Source organism: Triticum dicoccoides, chromosome 4B (assembly GCF_002162155.2).
Source record: "Triticum dicoccoides isolate Atlit2015 ecotype Zavitan chromosome 4B, WEW_v2.0, whole genome shotgun sequence".
Taxonomy (NCBI): Eukaryota; Viridiplantae; Streptophyta; class Magnoliopsida; order Poales; family Poaceae; genus Triticum; species Triticum dicoccoides.
Window position 1 is genome coordinate 57,236,375 of NC_041387.1, and position 18,425 is coordinate 57,254,799.

Genomic DNA, 18,425 nt, shown 5'->3' on the forward strand with positions numbered 1-18,425 from the left:
AAGTAAAGGGATAAGATAACCAAGAGTGGAGCCGGTGGAGACGAGGATGTGTTACCGAAGTTCCTTCCTTTTAAGGGGAAGTACGTCTCCTTTAGAGCGGTGTGGAGGCACAATGCTCCCCAAGAAGCCACTATGGCCACCGTAATCTCCTCACGCCCTCACACAATGCGAGATGCCGTGATTCCACTATTGGAGCCCTTGAAGGCGGCAACCGGACCTTTACAAACAAGATTGGGGCTATCTCCACAACACTTGGAGGCTCCCAATAATCCCGCGAAGCTTCACCACAATGGAGTATGGCTTCGAGGTGACCTCAACCGTCTAGGGTGCTCGACACCCAAGAGTAACAAGATCCGCAAGGGATAAGTGGGGGGAATCAAATATCCTGTGGTGGAAGTGTAGATCGGGAACTTGTCACCCAATCCCGAGCAAATCAACAAGTTTGATAAGCTAGGGAGAGAGATCGAGTGAAAATGGAGCTTGGAGCAACAATGGAGCTTAGAGGTGGAAGAGGTAGTCAACAAGAGGTAGAAGACACCCCTTATATAGTCGTGGAAAGAATCCAACTGTTATCCACATGTTCAGCCCGCGACACGCGGTACTACCGCTCCAGGGGCGCGGTACTACCGCGAGGCTGTGCGGTACTACCGTGGCTGACCACAGTACTACCGCAATAGCAGCACATGCCGGAACTAGCCTGACAAGGGGGCAGTACTACCGCTTGCGCGATACTACCGCACCCACTTGCGGTACTACCGCTAGGCAGGAAAGTCACGGCCTGGGAAGGGCGCGGATGAAATAAATTACATCCGTGCCTACTTCCGCTGAAACTGAGGTGGTACAAAAATACGACGCGGTACTACCGCTCGCGAGGCGCGGTACTACCGTGCGGGCGCAGATGTAAAAAATTACATCCGCGCCTACTACCGCGACACTGCGGTACTAGGTAGGAGGGCCACGGTACTACGACTCCTAGGGAGCGGTACTACCATGGGCCCCCGCGGTACTACCGCGCTGGACGAGCGGTACTACCGTGGAGGGCGCGGATGTAAAAAATTACATCCGCCCCTACTACCGCACCAGAGCGGCACAAGGCCTGGGAGCCGCGGTACTACCACTCCAGATGAGCGGTACTACCGCTCCAGATGAGCGGTACTACCGTGACACACAGCGGTACTACCGCGTGTACTTGCGGTACTACCGCAAGTACAGCAGTAGTCGTCAGATTTCCACACAACCTAGATAACAAAGGGAAGCTCCAAAATGCAGGGAAAGGAGGAACAACTGTACATGTTGATTCCACCCAAACCTTTCCGACGCGGACCCCCTCTTAATAGTACGGCTCTCCTACGACTCAAATCCACCAAAGAGAAACGTAGAACAACGCCGACTTCAATAGTCTCCGAGGGGCACCGAATCGTCTCATGCCTAGAGATGAAGTATCTGAGAAACTCAAGGCACATGATTAGTCCGCAAATGCATTGTCATCAATCACCAAAACACCTGAGGGATAAATATGCCCTTACAATCTCCCCCTTTTTGGTGGATTGATGACAACACGGGATTTGCATATAGATAAGATAATTTAGAGCAGGGGCAAACCCCACCACTCTAAAATATAGACGGGCTCCCCCTAGATGTGTGCACTTTAGATGAATGCTTTGGACTGCATAGCACACAGACTAGCATCAACACTCCCCCTATATTTTAGAGACCAAGGCATGATAATAAGCATAGCATAGCATAAAGATAACACAATATAACACAAGCTCGCTAGGATAGATGGAGTGCATATGTCTTACACCATACGAAGTAAAGCTACCGAGGTTCAAACGAGAAAGCAGCAAATAGTTCAAACGAGAAAGCAGCAAACACACGACACACTCGCAAATCCCTACACTCTCTCCCCCTTTGGCATCGAGACGCCAAAAAGGCAGAGAGGACACGTACACACAAGAGGTGGCTCAAGCAGAGAACTCGTCCCAAGCCTCTCCGTCGGTCTCCTCGGCAGCAGGGATGTTCTCCTCGACATCCTCCTCAGACTCAGTCCACCTGTAGCCCTGCTTCTCCATCCACTCGGCCTCTGGAGTGATGTGCTCCTCAGACCCGCCAGACACTGCCTCACCATAGAGCTGCAAGATCTTGTTGTCCCGGCGACGACTCTCCTTGGACGCCACGTGAGTCCTGTACTGCCCCTTGGCTTGCATGCAGAAAAGAGTCTTCATCTTGTCCTTCAGCTTCTTGGCCCATGAGGGCATAGTGGCACTCTGGGAAGGCCTAGCAGCACGGCCCTCAGCAACATCCTCGGCGCCAGCATCCTCCTCATCAACAGCAGCCCTAGCAGCAGTCGCCTCGGCACGAGTAGTGGTGTTGGCCCAGTTGGATTTGATACGCAGGCAGATGGGCTCATGGTGAACCTAGTCTGGAGCAAGAAACTCCTCATCAGGGAACATCTTCTCCCAAGTCTTCGAAATCAGCAAAAACAGATAGGGCCCATAGATAGGCACCTTGCGGTTGAACACTGCAAACCGGAGCTCACACCACATGATGTGTGAGACATCAAGTGGCTGAGACTGAGACGAACGAGCCTCCTCGCAGATGAGCATCATGTCCACCATATAGGCATGAACCTTGTCTTTGTCACCGATGCAAGGGAACAAGGAGTTGCGGAAGATGCGATACATGATATCCAGAAAAGGGTTGAGCACCAGAGTTGTCTTGCCATTGGCGAGCGCCTTCTCAACCATGAATGGTGCAAGCCTATCCTTGTTGGCAGACTCAGCATTGGCATGGGGGCGCACACCCACTGGAGAGTTGAGCCCATCATCAGGAACCTGGAGAAGATCCATGAACTCCTTCCAGGTAGCAGACAGCTTACGACCATTGGTCATCCAGGTCATCCTCCGTTCCTCATCGGAGTGAAAGTAGACTGAGGCAAAGAACTGACAGATAAGCTCAAGGTCATAGTCGAGGTGGAAGGTTAACACATGCTCAATGCCAAACTGCTCCACCAAGTCCAGAGCCTCTCCAAAGTAGTCACGGAACTTGTCCTTCCTCATGTGATGCATATCAATCCACTTCACCTCCACATAGGTATTCTGCTTGTTCTTGATAACATCCAGATAGATGTTGGTCTGTTGCTTGTTCCAGAACAGCTCACAGCCTCTGACAGTGGATCGCGGGTGCACATACGGGTGAAGCTGCCTGAGACGGACATAATCAGCTTGGGCTATCTCATCCATGCCCTTAGCGGGCTCCTTGTGCTTGCTAGCTGAGTGCTTGACATTGCGCTTGGAAGCAGACGAGCCCTCTGGTACATCACCTGGGTTGCGCAGACGTTTGGAGCCAGTGTCACGACTGGGGTTGGACCGGCGAGAGCCACCACCTGAGACACACACGCAAAACACCAAAGACGTGAAAGGATCAATGCAAAGGCCACGAAAAAAGCACAAGAAACACATAGAAGGCATACGAGAAAGTTGGCATGCGATAGATGTGAGCCACGGTAGAACAGCCACTGCATGCGGTACTAAAATATTAGTACCGCTCCAAACGCGGTAGTACCATGCGAGGTCACGGTAGTACCGTGGTTGGAGTGGAAGTAAATTTTTAGTACCGCGCCAGACGGGCGGTAGTACCGCATCGCGTCAGATCCAACCGGCGGTTTGAATCTGAAAAGAACCGCGAAACAATGGCGGTGCTACGGTGAACCGATCTAGCGCAAGACAACAATACAAGTATAAATCCTATGCAATACCACACTCCTTCATCCTACTCTTGCAGAGATTAAGCCTAAGAATCTCAAGAACAAACAAGCCTCCCCCAAAACCTAGAAACACTAAACACAATCACCACGGAGAGGGAGTTGGGGAAAAACCTTGGTCCATAGCAAGAGCACGTGGTGGGGAACGATCCCACCGGTCGGAATCACGGGAGGGCAGCCGGTGGAGGAGATTCGGCGACGAACACCGGCTCCGTTCTTGAGCGAGGGAGAGAAGGAGGCGATGTGGAGAGAGAGGACAGCGAATGGGTATGGGGAGTTAAAACTCCCCCTGCCCGTCCTTATCCCCACGCGCTCGAACCGGCGCGGTAGTATCGCTCGGGTGGAAGTACCGCGCCGAGGCGGTAGTACCGCTCAACCAGGCGGCAGTAAAAAATTACTGCCGCGTGGTGACGGTAGTACCGTGCTCCCGCAAGCGGTAGTACCGTGGCTGGCTACGGTAGTACCGTAGCTGGCCGCGGTAGTACCGTGAGCTCAAGTCACCGCAAGTTTCAACACGAGAAGAAAAAGCCTTTGCATGGAAACTTTTCACACACAAGAAACCACAAGAACACGCAAACACCAGAGGCAAAAAGACAAAAAGAAACCACCAAGCGACAAAGCCTCTCGAGGAGAGAGGGCGGTGGCCGAAGCCACCTATGTTTGAGTTGGATGGTATGGCACCGCGAAGAATTTTCCTTGGGCCCATGACCAAAACTCGTCTTTGAAGCACAAGTACCATTAAAAATGGCTAATGTGAAAGAGGTGATCGATTTATGCATAATGGGGGGAGGGAGAGTTCATTGAGAGAACAACACTCCCCCTATGTCCATGCCTACACCTAAACTAGACAACACATTGAGTGTGGTGGGGGTGTATGGGTTCAAGTCACATTGCTCAAATCAATGATATTTAGCTCATGCCTTAACTCGCGAAATCTTGCTTCATCCAAGGGCTTCGTGAAAATATCTGCAAGGTTATCATGAGTGTTGACATACTTGAGCTCGATCTCCCCTCGCCTAATGTGATCCCGGATGAAGTGATACCGAATCTCAATGTGCTTCGTCTTGAAGTGTTGTACCGGGTTGAGAGAAATCTTGATGGCACTTTCATTATCACACCAAAGAGGCACTTTGTCACAAATGACACCGTACTCCTTTAAAGTTTGCCTCATCCATAGGAGTTGAGCACAACAACTACCGGCCGCCACATACTCCGCTTCGGTGGACGAGAGAGACACACAACTTTGCTTCTTGGAAAACCAACTTACCAAAGAGCAACCAAGAAATTGGCACCCTCCGGAAGTGGACTTCCTATCCACTTTGTCCCCCGCCCAATCGGAATCCGTGAAACCTTCAAGCTTGAAATCTGCTCCTCTTGGGTACCATAAGCCAAAGTTTGGGGTATGAGCCAAATATCGAAAGATTCTCTTGACCGCCACATAGTGACTTTCCTATGGTGCGGCTTGAAACCGTGCACACATCCCCACACTCAACATGATATCCGGTCTAGATGCACAAAGGTAAAGCAAGGAGCCAATCATGGATCGATATACCTTTTGATCCACCGCTTTACCATTGGGATCGATGTCAAGTTGGCACTTGGTAGGCATTGGTGTAGAAGCCGGCTTGACATCACTTAGCTTGAATCTTTTAAGCATGTCTTGAGTGTATTTGGCTTGGTTGGTGAAGGTTCCTTCTCTTCATTGTTTGATGTCAAAACCAAGGAAGAACTTCAACTCGCCCATCGAAGACATCTTGAACTTGGAGGTCATGAGAGCGGCAAATTCCTCATTGAAAGCTTTGTTAGGAGAACCAAAGATAATATCATCAACATATAGTTGGCATACAAACAACTCCCCTTTGACCTTCTTAGTAAAAATAGTGGGATCGATTTGTCCTACTTCAAATCCACGATCTTGTAGCAACTCGGTAAGGTGGTCATACCACGCATGTGGGGCTTGTTTAAGGCCATAGAGTGCCTTATCGAGTTGATACACATGATCCGGGAAGTAGGGGTCCTCGAACCCGGGGGGTTGCTTGACATAAACCAACTCATTAATGGGACCATTAAGAAAAGCACTTTTCACATCCCTTTGTTGCAACTTAAAGTTGTGATGGGAAGCATAAGCAATCAACAAATGAATGGATTCAAGACGAGCAACGGGAGCAAAGGTTTCACCGTAGTCGATGCCCTCGACTTGGGAGTAGCCTTGTGCTACCAATCTTGCCTTGTTGTGAATGATGTTCCCATGAGCATCTTGCTTGTTCTTGAAGATCCACTTTGTTCCAATGACGTTGTGGTTCCCCGAAGGTCTTGGCACCAATCTCCACACCTTGTTGTACTCGAAGTTGTTGAGTTCTTCATGCATGGCATTGAGCCAATCCGAGTCTTCGAGCGCCTCATAGACCTTTTGGGGTTCAACACAAGAGACAAACGCATGATGTTCACAATAGTTAGCTAATTGTCTACGAGTGCTTACCCCCTTTCTTAGACTTCCAACCACGTTTTCCATGAGATGGCCTTGGGTGGTGAGTTTGGAAGCAATCTTCGCGGCATGACACTCTAATTCTTCCTCGGGTGTGGAAGGAGGAAGGTTAACTTGATCATCTTGAGCGCCGTCTTGAGCTTGCTCATGATCTTGAACTTGCTCGAGGGGGAGAACTTGACCTTGGGCATCACTTAGAGGTTCACCTCCTTCTTGAGGTTGATCTTGCCCTTGGTCTTGTTCATGAAGGTGAGGGCCTTCACTTTGTTCTTCGGAAGCGTGTGGGTCTTGGGGAGGTGATGGCTCCACTTGAGTGGAGCATTGTCCTTCTCCTTCGGCCACAAGGGGTTCCTCAATGGGTAGGATATGACCAATACCCATTCTTCTTATGGCTTGGGGAGGAATTTCATCACCTACATCACAAGTACCACTTTGCTCCACTTGGGAGCCGTTATTTTCATCAAACTCTACGTTACACGTCTCCTCAATGAGTCCGTTGGACTTGTTGAGAACACGGTAAGCATGAGAGTTTGTAGCATAACCAACAAATATGCCCTCATGAGCTCTAGCTTCGAATTTAGACAAACGAACACCTTTCTTGAGAATGAAACACTTACACCCGAACACCCGGAAGTACTTGAGATTGGGCTTGTTTCCGGTGAGTATCTCATACCGAGTCTTGTTCAAGCCTTTGCGGAGATAGAGCCGATTGGATGCATGACAAGTTGTGTTGATGGCTTCGGCCCAGAAGTTGTATGGAGACTTGAACTCCGCCATCATGGTCCTTGCCGCATCCATCAACGTCCGGTTCTTCCTCTCTGCAACACCATTTTGTTGAGGGGTATATGGTGCAGAATATTGATGCTTGATCCCTTCATCACTAAGAAACTCATCCAAGGTGTAGTTCTTGAACTCGGTGCCGTTGTCACTTCTTATTGTCAAGATCTTTGCATTGTGTTGGCGTTGAGCTTCATTTGCAAAGTCGATGACGGTTTGTTGAGTCTCACTCTTCCTCTTGAAGAAGTATACCCAAGTGTATCTCGAATAATCATCCACTATCACCAAGCAATACTTTCTACCCCCAAGACTATCAAAGGATGGAGGCCCAAAGAGGTCCATGTGGAGGAGCTCCAAGGGTCTCTTCGAGTAGATGATAGTCGTGGGAGGGTGAGCCGTCTCATGAAGCTTTCCTTCGATACAAGCACTGCAAACACGATCTTTGGCAAAACTAACATTCGTTAGTCCATGAACATGGTCCCCCTTGAGAAGACTTTGCAAAGATCTCATATTGACGTGGGCTAAACGGTGATGCCAAAGCCATCCCACATCAACTTTAGCCATTAGGCATGTCGCGGTCTTAGTGGGTTGCTCTGAGAAGTTAGACACATAGAGACCGTTCTCGACATGCCCAACAAAGGCTACTTTAAGAGTCTTGCTCCACAAGAGGGCCACAGTATCAATATCAAAGAAGGTGGCAAAACCCATGAGTGCGAGTTGACGAACGAAAAGTAAATTGAACGCAAGGGACTCAACAAGCATGACCTTCTCGATCGTTAGATCATGAGAAATGACAACCTTGCCAAGACCCAATACCTTAGAATGTGAGGCATCACCCCATTCGACATTGGTGGGCATAGATGGGATATTGTGCACGTCCACCACCAAGTCCTTGCTCCCGGTCATATGATTTGTTGCTTCACTATCGAGCAACCATGATCCCCCACCGGAAGCAAACACCTACAAGAGATCAATGCTTGGTTTTAGGTACCCATTGAGTAATGGGTCCTTTGATGTTAGTAACAAGGGTCTTAGGAACCCAAATAGACCATTCAATGTACTCATAAGGAGAACCAACAAATTTAGCATAAACATGTCCATCACTAGCACGGCACAACACATAAGAGGGGTTAAAGTCGCCAACTTTGTTGGGAGAGACGGCGTTGCGCTCTTTGGCTTCACCACTCTTCCCATTGTTCTTCTTCTCCTTAGGAGCACCTACTCCCTCCTTCACAAAGGTTTGCGTGAGCGGAGGAGGTTGACTGGTCTTGCTCTTCTTCTCCTTGTTCTTCTTCTTGTTCTTGGACTTGGGTGCGAACCCAACTCCCTCCTTGCCCACAACTTCCTTTTGATTGCTCAAAAGGTCATTTAGGTTCTTCTCGTCTTGTATGCATGACACAAGACCTTTCTCGAGTTGTTCCTTCAACTTGGCATTTTCCTCCACAAGATGCACATGCTCACAACATGGGTTAGTAGAATTTGCATTATCAATTAAGACCATGTGAGGAAATGTGGCCTTTTCCTTGGTTAGCTTAACTTGGAGTTGAGCATGAGACTCTTTGAGGGTGGCATGAGCACCTTTCAAGACCTTGTGGGCCTTGTCAAGTACATCAAACTCCTCCGTGAGTCTAACATGATCAACCCCAAGTTTAGCCTTCTCAGAAGCTAGAACACGAGACACAACAAGAGCATGATCAAGATCTTTCTTTAGTTTAGCATGACCATCATTGTGTGACTCCTCAAGAGCCAAAGGATGCCCACGCTCTTTCTCAAGAGCATTAGAGAGATCCGATATCTCATCGGCATAGTCACAACTATGACTTTCCATCTTAGTGATGGTTTCTTCATGAGCCTCGATCATGTCATTGGCTTCACCAAGTTGTTCCAAGAGAGCAACGAAATGCTTCTTGGATTTGCCCTTGAGCTTACTCATGAAGGACTCAAATTCGTTGATCTCCTCATTAGACCCCTTACCATTATCAATGTCATCCGTTGAAGGGGGGTTAGGAATAATGGTGGTTTTGATGTTGGGGGTTACCTTGTTGGTGGCCTTAGCCATGAGGCACTTGGCGGTGATGTCCTCGTTAGGTGCATCGAAGAGAGACACCCGAGGAGTTGAGACAATGGCAACGGATGCCATGGCCATTGTTTCACCATCTTCATCATCATCGTCATCCTCACGGTATTCTTCTTGAACCACCAACCCGCGAGAAGGTGTCTTCTTGGTGAAGTTGTTCTTGTTGGGGAAGGACTTGGCTTTGTCTTTTCGAATGAACTTGCCACCATTGTCTTCCCGCTTCTCGTATGGACAATCCGCAACGAAATGGCTAACATTGCCACAGTTGAAACAAGTTCTAACTCGTTGCTTCCCCTTGAGGCCGCTTGAGTTGTTCTTGTTGAAGTTGGGTCTTGTAGTCTTCTTACTCCAAAACTGTCTTGAGGCAAGAGCCATGTGCTCATGATAATCATACTTCGTGTCCTCGGGGTTGCTCTCCTCATCTTCCTCTTCTTCTTCTTATTCCACACTAACCTTGGCCTTCAAGGCAAGATTGGGCTTCTTTGCCCTTTGGGAACGGAGCACCGCATTGTCGGCGGTCTTGTCCAAGATGCTCATTGCAACAAACTCATCCAACACTTCACTAGAGGTCATGGACTGGAAGTCCGGTCTTTGGAGAATGACGGAGGACATGGCCTTGTTGTAGGGCATCATGGCCTTGAGGAACTTGCGCTTGATCCAGTTGTCATCTGTGTCCTTGCTTCCATGATCTCGGAGTGCGACCGCGAGTTTGGTCACTCTTCGAAAGAGCTCATGAGGTTCTTCATCCTCTTTCATTGCAAACTCATCGGCCTCATCTTGCACCACTTCATAGTTGGAGCGTTGAATGCTAGCACTTCCTTGATAGAGACGCGCGACACATTTCCATGCTTCTTTGGCCATGGCATGAGGTCGAAGATGAGGGAGATCTTCGAGAAGGATTGCATCTTGGATGATGAAGAGAGCACTTTCATTGAATTGATTGTCCACTTCTTCTCGAGGAGTGAAGTTGCTTGGATCATGAGGATAGAAACCTTCTTCAATAATTCTCCAAAGGTTAGTGTTCACATGTTTTAAGTGACGCTTGAAGCGATAGAGCCAAGCATCAAAATCTTAATTTTTCACATATTTAGGAGGAGGACCGGCATGATTCAAATGAGTAGAGGGGATCGGTCCTCTATACACCGGGGGTTCCACATGGGCAAAGATGCCGGTGCCATTTCTACCACTAGTAGATGGACTCTTTTCATTGTTAGCTTCCCCCTTATCGGAGTTAACATCCGTCACCTTGTTAGTGGGATCACCCACTTTCATTGGTGAGGTAGATAGTTTAAGTCCCTCTAGAAATTCAGTAAACATGCTTTTAACCTCGGCCGTCATGGAGGTTTTCAATGTGTCTAAAGCCACATTAAATTCCTCACATGAGACCGAGGTTCCCCCTTCGGCCGAAGACGAGATGGGATTCACACCGGAGTGTTCCTCCGCACCGTCGTTGACGTCAACCATACTCTTCGGACGGCAAAGTCCTTAATAAAGAGACGAGGCTCTGATACCAATTGAAAGGATCGATATGGATGACTAGAGAGGGGGGGTGAATAGGCAACTAACAATTTTTAGACTTTTCTTTAACAATTTAAACCTTGCTATGAAATAGGTTGTCTAGATGTGCAACTACGTGGACAACCTATATGATGCAAAGACAATAAGCACACAAGCAAGCAATGGATATAGCACAAGTAAGCTTGCAAAAGTAAAGGGATAAGATAACCAAGAGTGGAGCCGGTGGAGACGAGGATGTGTTACCGAAGTTCCTTCCTTTTAAGGGGAAGTACGTCTCCATTAGAGCGGTGTGGAGGCACAATGCTCCCCAAGAAGCCACTAGGGCCACCGTAATCTCCTCACGCCCTCACACAATGCGAGATGCCGTGATTCCACTATTGGACCCCTTGAAGGCGGCAACCAGACCTTTACAAACAAGATTGGGGCTATCTCCACAACACTTGGAGGCTCCCAATAATCCCGCGAAGCTTCACCACAATGGAGTATGGCTTCGAGGTGACCTCAACCGTCTAGGGTGCTCGACACCCAAGAGTAACAAGATCCGCAAGGGATAAGTGGGGGGAATCAAATATCCTGTGGTGGAAGTGTAGATCGGGCACTTGTCACCCAATCCCGAGCAAATCAACAAGTTTGATTGGCTAGGGAGAGAGATCGAGTGAAAATGGAGCTTGGAGCAACAATGGAGCTTAGAGGTGGAAGAGGTAGTCAACTAGAGGTAGAAGACACCCCTTATATAGTCGTGGAAAGAATCCAACCATTATCCACATGTTCAGCCCGCAACACGCGGTACTACCGCTCCAGGGGCGCGGTACTACCGCGAGGCTGTGCGGTACTACCGTGGCTGACCACAGTACTACCGCAACAGCAGCACAGGCCGGAACTAGCCTGACAAGGGGGCAGTACTACCGCTTGCGCGGTACTACCGCACCCACTTGCGGTACTACCGCTAGGCAGGAAAGTCACAGCCTGGGAAGGGCGCAGATGAAATAAATTACATTCGTGCCTACTTCCGCTGAAACTGAGGTGCTACAAAAATCCGATGCGGTACTACCACTCGCGAGGCGCGGTACTACTGTGCGGGCGCGGATGTAAAAAATTACATCCGCGCCTACTACCGCGACACTGCGGTACTAGGTAGGAGGGCCACGGTACTACGACTCCTAGGGAGCGATACTACCGTGGGCCCCCGCGGTACTACCGCGCTGGATGAGCGGTACTACCGTGGAGGGCGCGGATGTAAAAAATTACATCCGCCCCTACTACCGCACCAGAGCGGCACAAGGCCTGGGAGCCACGGTACTACCGCTCCAGATGAGCGGTACTACCGTGACACACAGTGGTACTACCGTGTGTACTTGCGGTACTACCGCAAGTACAGCAGTAGTCGTCAGATTTCCGCACAACCTAGATAACAAAGGGAAGCTCCAAAATGTAGGGAAAGGAGAAACAAGTGTACGTGTTGATTCCACCCAAACCTTTCCGACGTGGACCCCCTCTTAATAGTACGGCTCTCCTACGACTCAAATCCACCAAAGAGAAACGTAGAACAACGCCGACTTCAATAGTCTCCGAGGGGCACCGAATCATCTCATGCCTAGAGATGAAGTATCTGAGAAACTCAAGGCACACGATTAGTCCGCAAATGCATTGTCATCAATCACCAAAACACCTGAGGGATAAATATGCCCTTACAACCTCCATGCAGCAAAGCAACGTAGATGCCGAGTGGAAACCAGAGTTCCTTTTTACAGCCATATTTGGTGAAACAAACCAAGTAAAGTGCGAGCAACTACCTGGAAGAAACAATGAATTCAAACCAGAAACTTCAAAGTTCTTTTCCACCAACAAAAGTAAGAAAAACATTTCTACTTATCTTTTTTTTGTAGAGACCTACCCATCCCACAGTTCACCAATGTCTTCCGTATCACGAGAGCTTACATATTACATATCTGTTTCCGCTGACAGAAACAGATGAAACAAAAAGGAAAAAAAGACAAAGCACCAGTCCATATCCAAAACATTCTCATTACTTCCAACACACAAAGGAGGCGTCCGACATCTTCCATCTAGTCATGAGCGACAGCTGGCAGGAGGAATACAAAAAGTGAGTTGTTTTATATTGCACCTCAAAATAGTTGGACAGAGGCCAAAAATAATGTAAGAATCTGTTTCTCACTGACCGTGACCTCCAAAATTATTTTATCTCCCTGTCGCAGCAAAACTATATTTAGGCGCATCCGTAGGGTCAGTGAAAGCACGCAACTTACTAGAGCCCAACTGAAGTCAGTATTTGGTCCAAGACCAGCACAGACGAACATACCACATCAAATGGAAAAGAGGGTCCTCGATGACATAGCAGAAATCTGGGAAAGCAGACAAGATTCAAAACAGAGTGACAGAGTAATATTAGGCCCCAATTTTGCAGAGGTAAACTTTTAAAAAGCAAAATCTTGTGTATACTCTTTTTATATTGTTACACAACTCTTTTTTCTAACAGTTCTTTATCATAAATATTGTTTACGGCATATATTAGATTTAAAGAAACACAAAACTAGTATTACAAAATTTAAAAATGAATTGCAAAAAACAAAGAATCAGCTGGTTCCCATGTATCTCAAGGAAAATCAACGGAAAAAGCTCTCAACAGCAAACATGGTAACAACCCTTTCCTCCATGACAAAATCAGAAAATATGCATTCTATTAAATTACTTTATATTAAACTGTCATCTAAGCAACAAGTATTTTGTACACAGATATTCATTCCAATGGAGAAGCATGACCGCTATGTACTATATGTGCTGGACAAATACAAACACAAAGTTCACATTATTGATCCTCGAGAAACGACTCACGAGGAATTTGAGAAAGAAAAGATAGACATCGAAAAATTGCATCCAAAAGAAGCATGTCGAGTTCTTCAGGAAAATGAAGATGCTAAAGAAGAAAGAGAAAGACAGTTTCAGGAATATCATGTTCATAAGTCGGCAATCGTAAGCATTTATACATAACAATTTTTTCAGTTTTACAAGTTGCAATATTAAAACAATTAATTACAAAATGCAATATTCCCAGGTACCTAGGTTTAAAGAAGTCTTCAACATCATATTAGGACAAACAATGAATGCCAAGGGTACAAGATGGCAGATTCGTACCGTGCAAGATGTTCCAGTGATAGAAAAGGGAGAATCAACATTTTCTGTTTTAAAGCTTGCATTCCTCTACGATGGTGAAAATTTTGTCGAAGACCTAGAAGATTTGATAGTAAGTTTATATATATTTACTTATAAACAACTTATATGCACAAACTCTAATAATACACTTCTTCTCGGCAAAATTTCACAGGATGAGGTCGAAGACTGGAGGGCAGAGGCAATGTACATTCTCTTAAATAGCAAGATGAATCAAGTAAAAGCTAGTGAAATGGGTGACGAGATTAGCAAGATCTTAAGCAAAAATGAAGACGAAAACTTTTGATTTAGCCCGCGAGGTTAATTCTATCTAGACGTGACAAAACAGTTTATCAATAGCTCAAATTTCTAGGTAATGTAGTTAGAAATTGCGTGTTCATGTTGAAAAGAGAACTATTTCGACAAAAGTGCCTCTTACATCATCACAGAGTGCCAGTAAACTATAAACAATAATGCCTCTTCTTATTTGTACGACAGCAGTGACTCCCAAAACGAACCCTTATGCGTGACTCAGGAAAACACCCTCCCGTGCCTCCAGAGGCGACATGGCCTTGTGCCACCAAACCCTGGGTCACCATGCCTCTGGGCAATATCCACACACACACACATACCCTTACGCGTGACTCTGGAGACCACCCTCCCGTGCCTCGAGAGGTGACATTGCCTTGTGCCACCAAAGCCTGGGTCACCATGCCTTTGGGCAATATCCACACACACACACATACCCTTACGCGTGACTCTGGAGACCACCCTCCCGTGCCTCCAGAGGTGACATGGCCTTGTGCCACCAAAGCCTGGGTCACCATGCCTTCGGGTAATATCCACACACACATACATACCAAGAACGCCTCAACCGTGGCTAGCTCCTACGCACATGTGACTTCACATGCTTCAAACCCGTGCCTCCGGAGGCAACATACCAATGCCTTCATAGTATGCACACATGTGCATGCACGCACAAACCTATATATCATCAACAAAGCCTAGCTCCTAAGTAGACGTGACTGCACATTCTTCAAACACATGCCTTCTGAAACAAAGCAGCTTGCCTTTTGCATGACCTGCTAGGAGGTTTCCTCACGCCGGAGGTGTCGTGTCACACCACGAGGGACAACGCGCCGCACGAACCAGCACGCTGCACGACCAACACACATTTCGACCTATGCCCCCCCTTCAAGATGTTTATGAAAAATAAACGAGCCAAAGGCGAGTAGGAGGTTCCCTCGCGCCGGAGGCGCCGTGTCACACCACGAGGGACAACGTGGCACACGAACCAGCACGCTGCACGACCAACACAAACTTCGACCTATGCCCCCCCTTCAAGATGTTTATGAAAATTAAATGAGCCAAAGGCGAGCAAGAGGTTCCCTCGCGCTGGATGCGCATTTCTTCAATTTAGTAAAGTTATACACCCGTGCCTCTCCTAGTGTTCACCTGTGCCTATAAAGAAGTCACACGATTGAACAATTCTGAAGACTGCCATTTTACATTAAAAATTTGCTTTTTTCCTTACTTGAAAGGTCACATTTGATAGTGTTGGTAGTCCCCGCCCGTAACTACCCCATAAATCTCTATTACATGGAAATATAATGGGAAAAAAAGGGAAACAAGAAAGGGAAACAGGTAACCAACCGCGCGAACTAGTATTTTTGTGTGTTTTCGTGCGAAAAGGGAAAACGGAAAATTCTGGTAGTTTGAGGGTCAAACTGCAAAATGCATGAAACCACAAACCAGAAAGGGAAAATCGAGAGCCAACCGCGCCACCTGGTTTTCCCTGGTGGGAGCGCTCCGCGTGCGACACTTATCACGCGCAGAGCGCTCCCGAACCGCTTGTTATGAGCACTCCGAAGGAGCGCTTGTTAACTAGTTGCTCTCGGTTCCCAAAACCGGTGGAAGAGACACTTTTGGGCCGGCCAGTTACACTAGGCGAGAGATTTAGCATACGCACCAGTTACGAATAAGCCCATAACTAGCGCCTTAGGCGCTGAATAGGATCTGGTTTGGAGTGGATCAAGTAAAACAGCTACGGCACCGGCTGCTTCTCTTCTTCGTGTTCATCTCCTTCCGAGTATTTAACCAAAAACTACCACATTTCACGGAAATGTGTCGAAAAACTACCACTTTACGATTTTGTGCGAAAAACTACCACTTTTTTCCTAATCCGTGGCAAAAAACTACCAAGTCGCGAAATCGCTCGCTTCGCCCGTGCTAAGCACAAATCTGACCGCTTGGGCCCATGAACCTGGTGCCACTGTGGCCATCCTTCGCGCCGGAGTTCACAGAAGCTTCCCCGCTCTCTGGCTGCCGCCAGCACGCCATGCTCCCGCTCACCGCCGCAAGGGCCTGCCTTTCCTCCCCGGCGCCGCCGCCGAGACCCCAAACCTGAGCGGCGCCTCTCCCCCCCCCCTTCACCGTCGCCGCTCCACCACCACACTGCCCAGACCTGCCATGATCCCCCTTCTTCGCCTTCTCGAGGCCGCGGCGGGCGCCGGCGCGCCGGGCGCGTCCTCACGACCCGTGAGGGACCGCGTGATCAACTTTGGCAAGCACAAGGGCTAGATGCTCGGCATGCTGCCGCCGTCCTACCTGTGCTGGGTGGTCGCGGAGCTCGACTATGGGGACACGCTGGTCTGGGCGCGCCTGGTGTAGAGGTGCTTGACGACCCCGTCTACATCGACCGCGTCGAGTGGGAGCACGCGCACCGCTTCCTCCGCGGCGACTCCAAGTTTGACTACATCTACAATGACGACGACGGCGACGGCCCCCTCCAGGAGATGGCCGAGCGCTTCGGCTGGGATCTCTCCGACGAGGACGGCTGGGGCCGCCTCGACTTCCGCCTCCTCGACACCTCCTACGGCGGCCGCATCCCGAGGAAGGCCGACCGACGCTAGATCACCGGCAGCGGCAGCAACAAACCCCCCGCGGCGGCGGCGCCCTGTTCGACACTGGGGCGGCCGACCCGGACGGGGCGAGGGGGAAGAGGGACGAGAGGAGGGAGCGGATGCGGACGAGGAGGGAGGATCAGGTGAGGACGGAGAAACTGGATGTGCTCGGCGTGAACGCCGACGCGAAGGATGGCCACGGTGGCACCTGGTTCGTGGGCCTAACCAGTCAGATTTGTGCTTAGCGTGGACGAAGCGAGCGATTTCGTGACTTGGTAGTTTTTTGCCACGGATTAGGAAAAAAATGGTAGTTTTTCGCACAAAATCTTAAAGTGATAGTTTTTTGACACGTTTCCGTGAAATGTGGTAGTTTTTGGTTAAATACTCTCTCCTTCCACATTCCTGTATCCTGAATTCGTGCATGTAATTGCTACTAGCTACTCATATCGAGAGAGAAGACTTGGCACCCTAACATAACCAGTTCACTTTAATTAGAAGCAATGGATCCCACGTACCCTCCCACGCTGCTCCCACATGGGCGACGGGGAGGGTGCTCCTGCTGCCGCTGCAAGCACCCTCCTTTCCTCCCTCCTCCCTCGTCGTCTCCAGAGGACTTGGCTGGGCAAAGCCTGGCCGGCGTCGGCGGTGATGGGGCATTTCGCATTCTCCCGCATGGCCTCCGCCACTGAGCGACGCGGCTGGGCTGGGACACCGCGATGGCGAGGGGTACGGTGGTGCGGCGGCGGATCCCCACGGCGGCGACAGTGCTCGAGACTGGCGGTGCATGGCAGGCTTCGAGGTGGCGCATCGTGAAGGCGAGGGGGTGGCGGCGGATTGGGATCCGCCTTGATCTGGCGCTCGTCTTTAGCTGGCGGCGCAGGCTGTGGTAGTGTGAGCTGGTGTCCTCCGCGGTGGCGGCAATGGCGTTGGCGTGGTGGAGGTGGCGGTGTGGTGGCTGTCCTAGTGCTCTTATCGCCTCACGGTAACGATCTGCATGATCAGTCCTCCTCGATCTAGGCGTCGACGTGTTCCAAAACTGCTCCTGGAGATGTTGACCAAGCATATATGGATCAGATAGACTCCGGTCGTGTGCATTCATATCAGCCTACGCGGCTCCATGAGAGCGTGGCGCGAAGCTCCATTGTCTGTTGAGACCATGGGACATGCAGGTATCTCGATTTCCATGGCGTAGCCAGCGGTGGAGAAAGTCGTGATGGCTAAGATCAGGAGATCGGGGGAGATCAGTAAGGCGGGGGGGAGGGGGCAACCTTGGTGGCGTTGATAACTTTCAGAAGCAATAGTGACAAGTGGGGGTGGCAGCAGTGGCGAATTTCATTTTTGGTGATGCTCCTCGGGTGCCGAGTCGTGATTTTTAGGGTGAAAACCTAAGGTCTCACATTCATTGGTTGTGCGAGGCAATTGTCTTGCTAGAGGTATTGTATTGAGAGCTCGGACTTTCTCCAGGTGAAAACCTCAGATCTTGGAGGCAACGCTTGTGTACTGTAAGTTACCTTTTTGAAGGCGTTGTTTTTGGAGACATTTTTTATTTTCCGGGTGTTGTCTTTGGTGGTGGTTTGTGTGCTACTGCTGAGAGGAGTTGATTACTATGGTGAGGCATTTTTTTCGGCCTGTGTGTATTCTGGATGTTTTGAAGACATTTTGTTAGCACAAAAGCTAGGTGTAATCAATATCTTCGCGATATTAATATATTTTTATTTCAAAAATAAAAATGGA

The 18,425-nt window shown here is 49.0% G+C and overlaps 1 pseudogene; it reads left to right on the forward strand.

Annotated features, from left to right (window-relative positions):
- Positions 1-16,126: 16,126 nt before the first annotated feature.
- On the forward strand, positions 16,127-16,936 carry LOC119292500 (annotated as a pseudogene).
- The last annotated feature ends 1,489 nt before the right edge of the window (positions 16,937-18,425 follow it).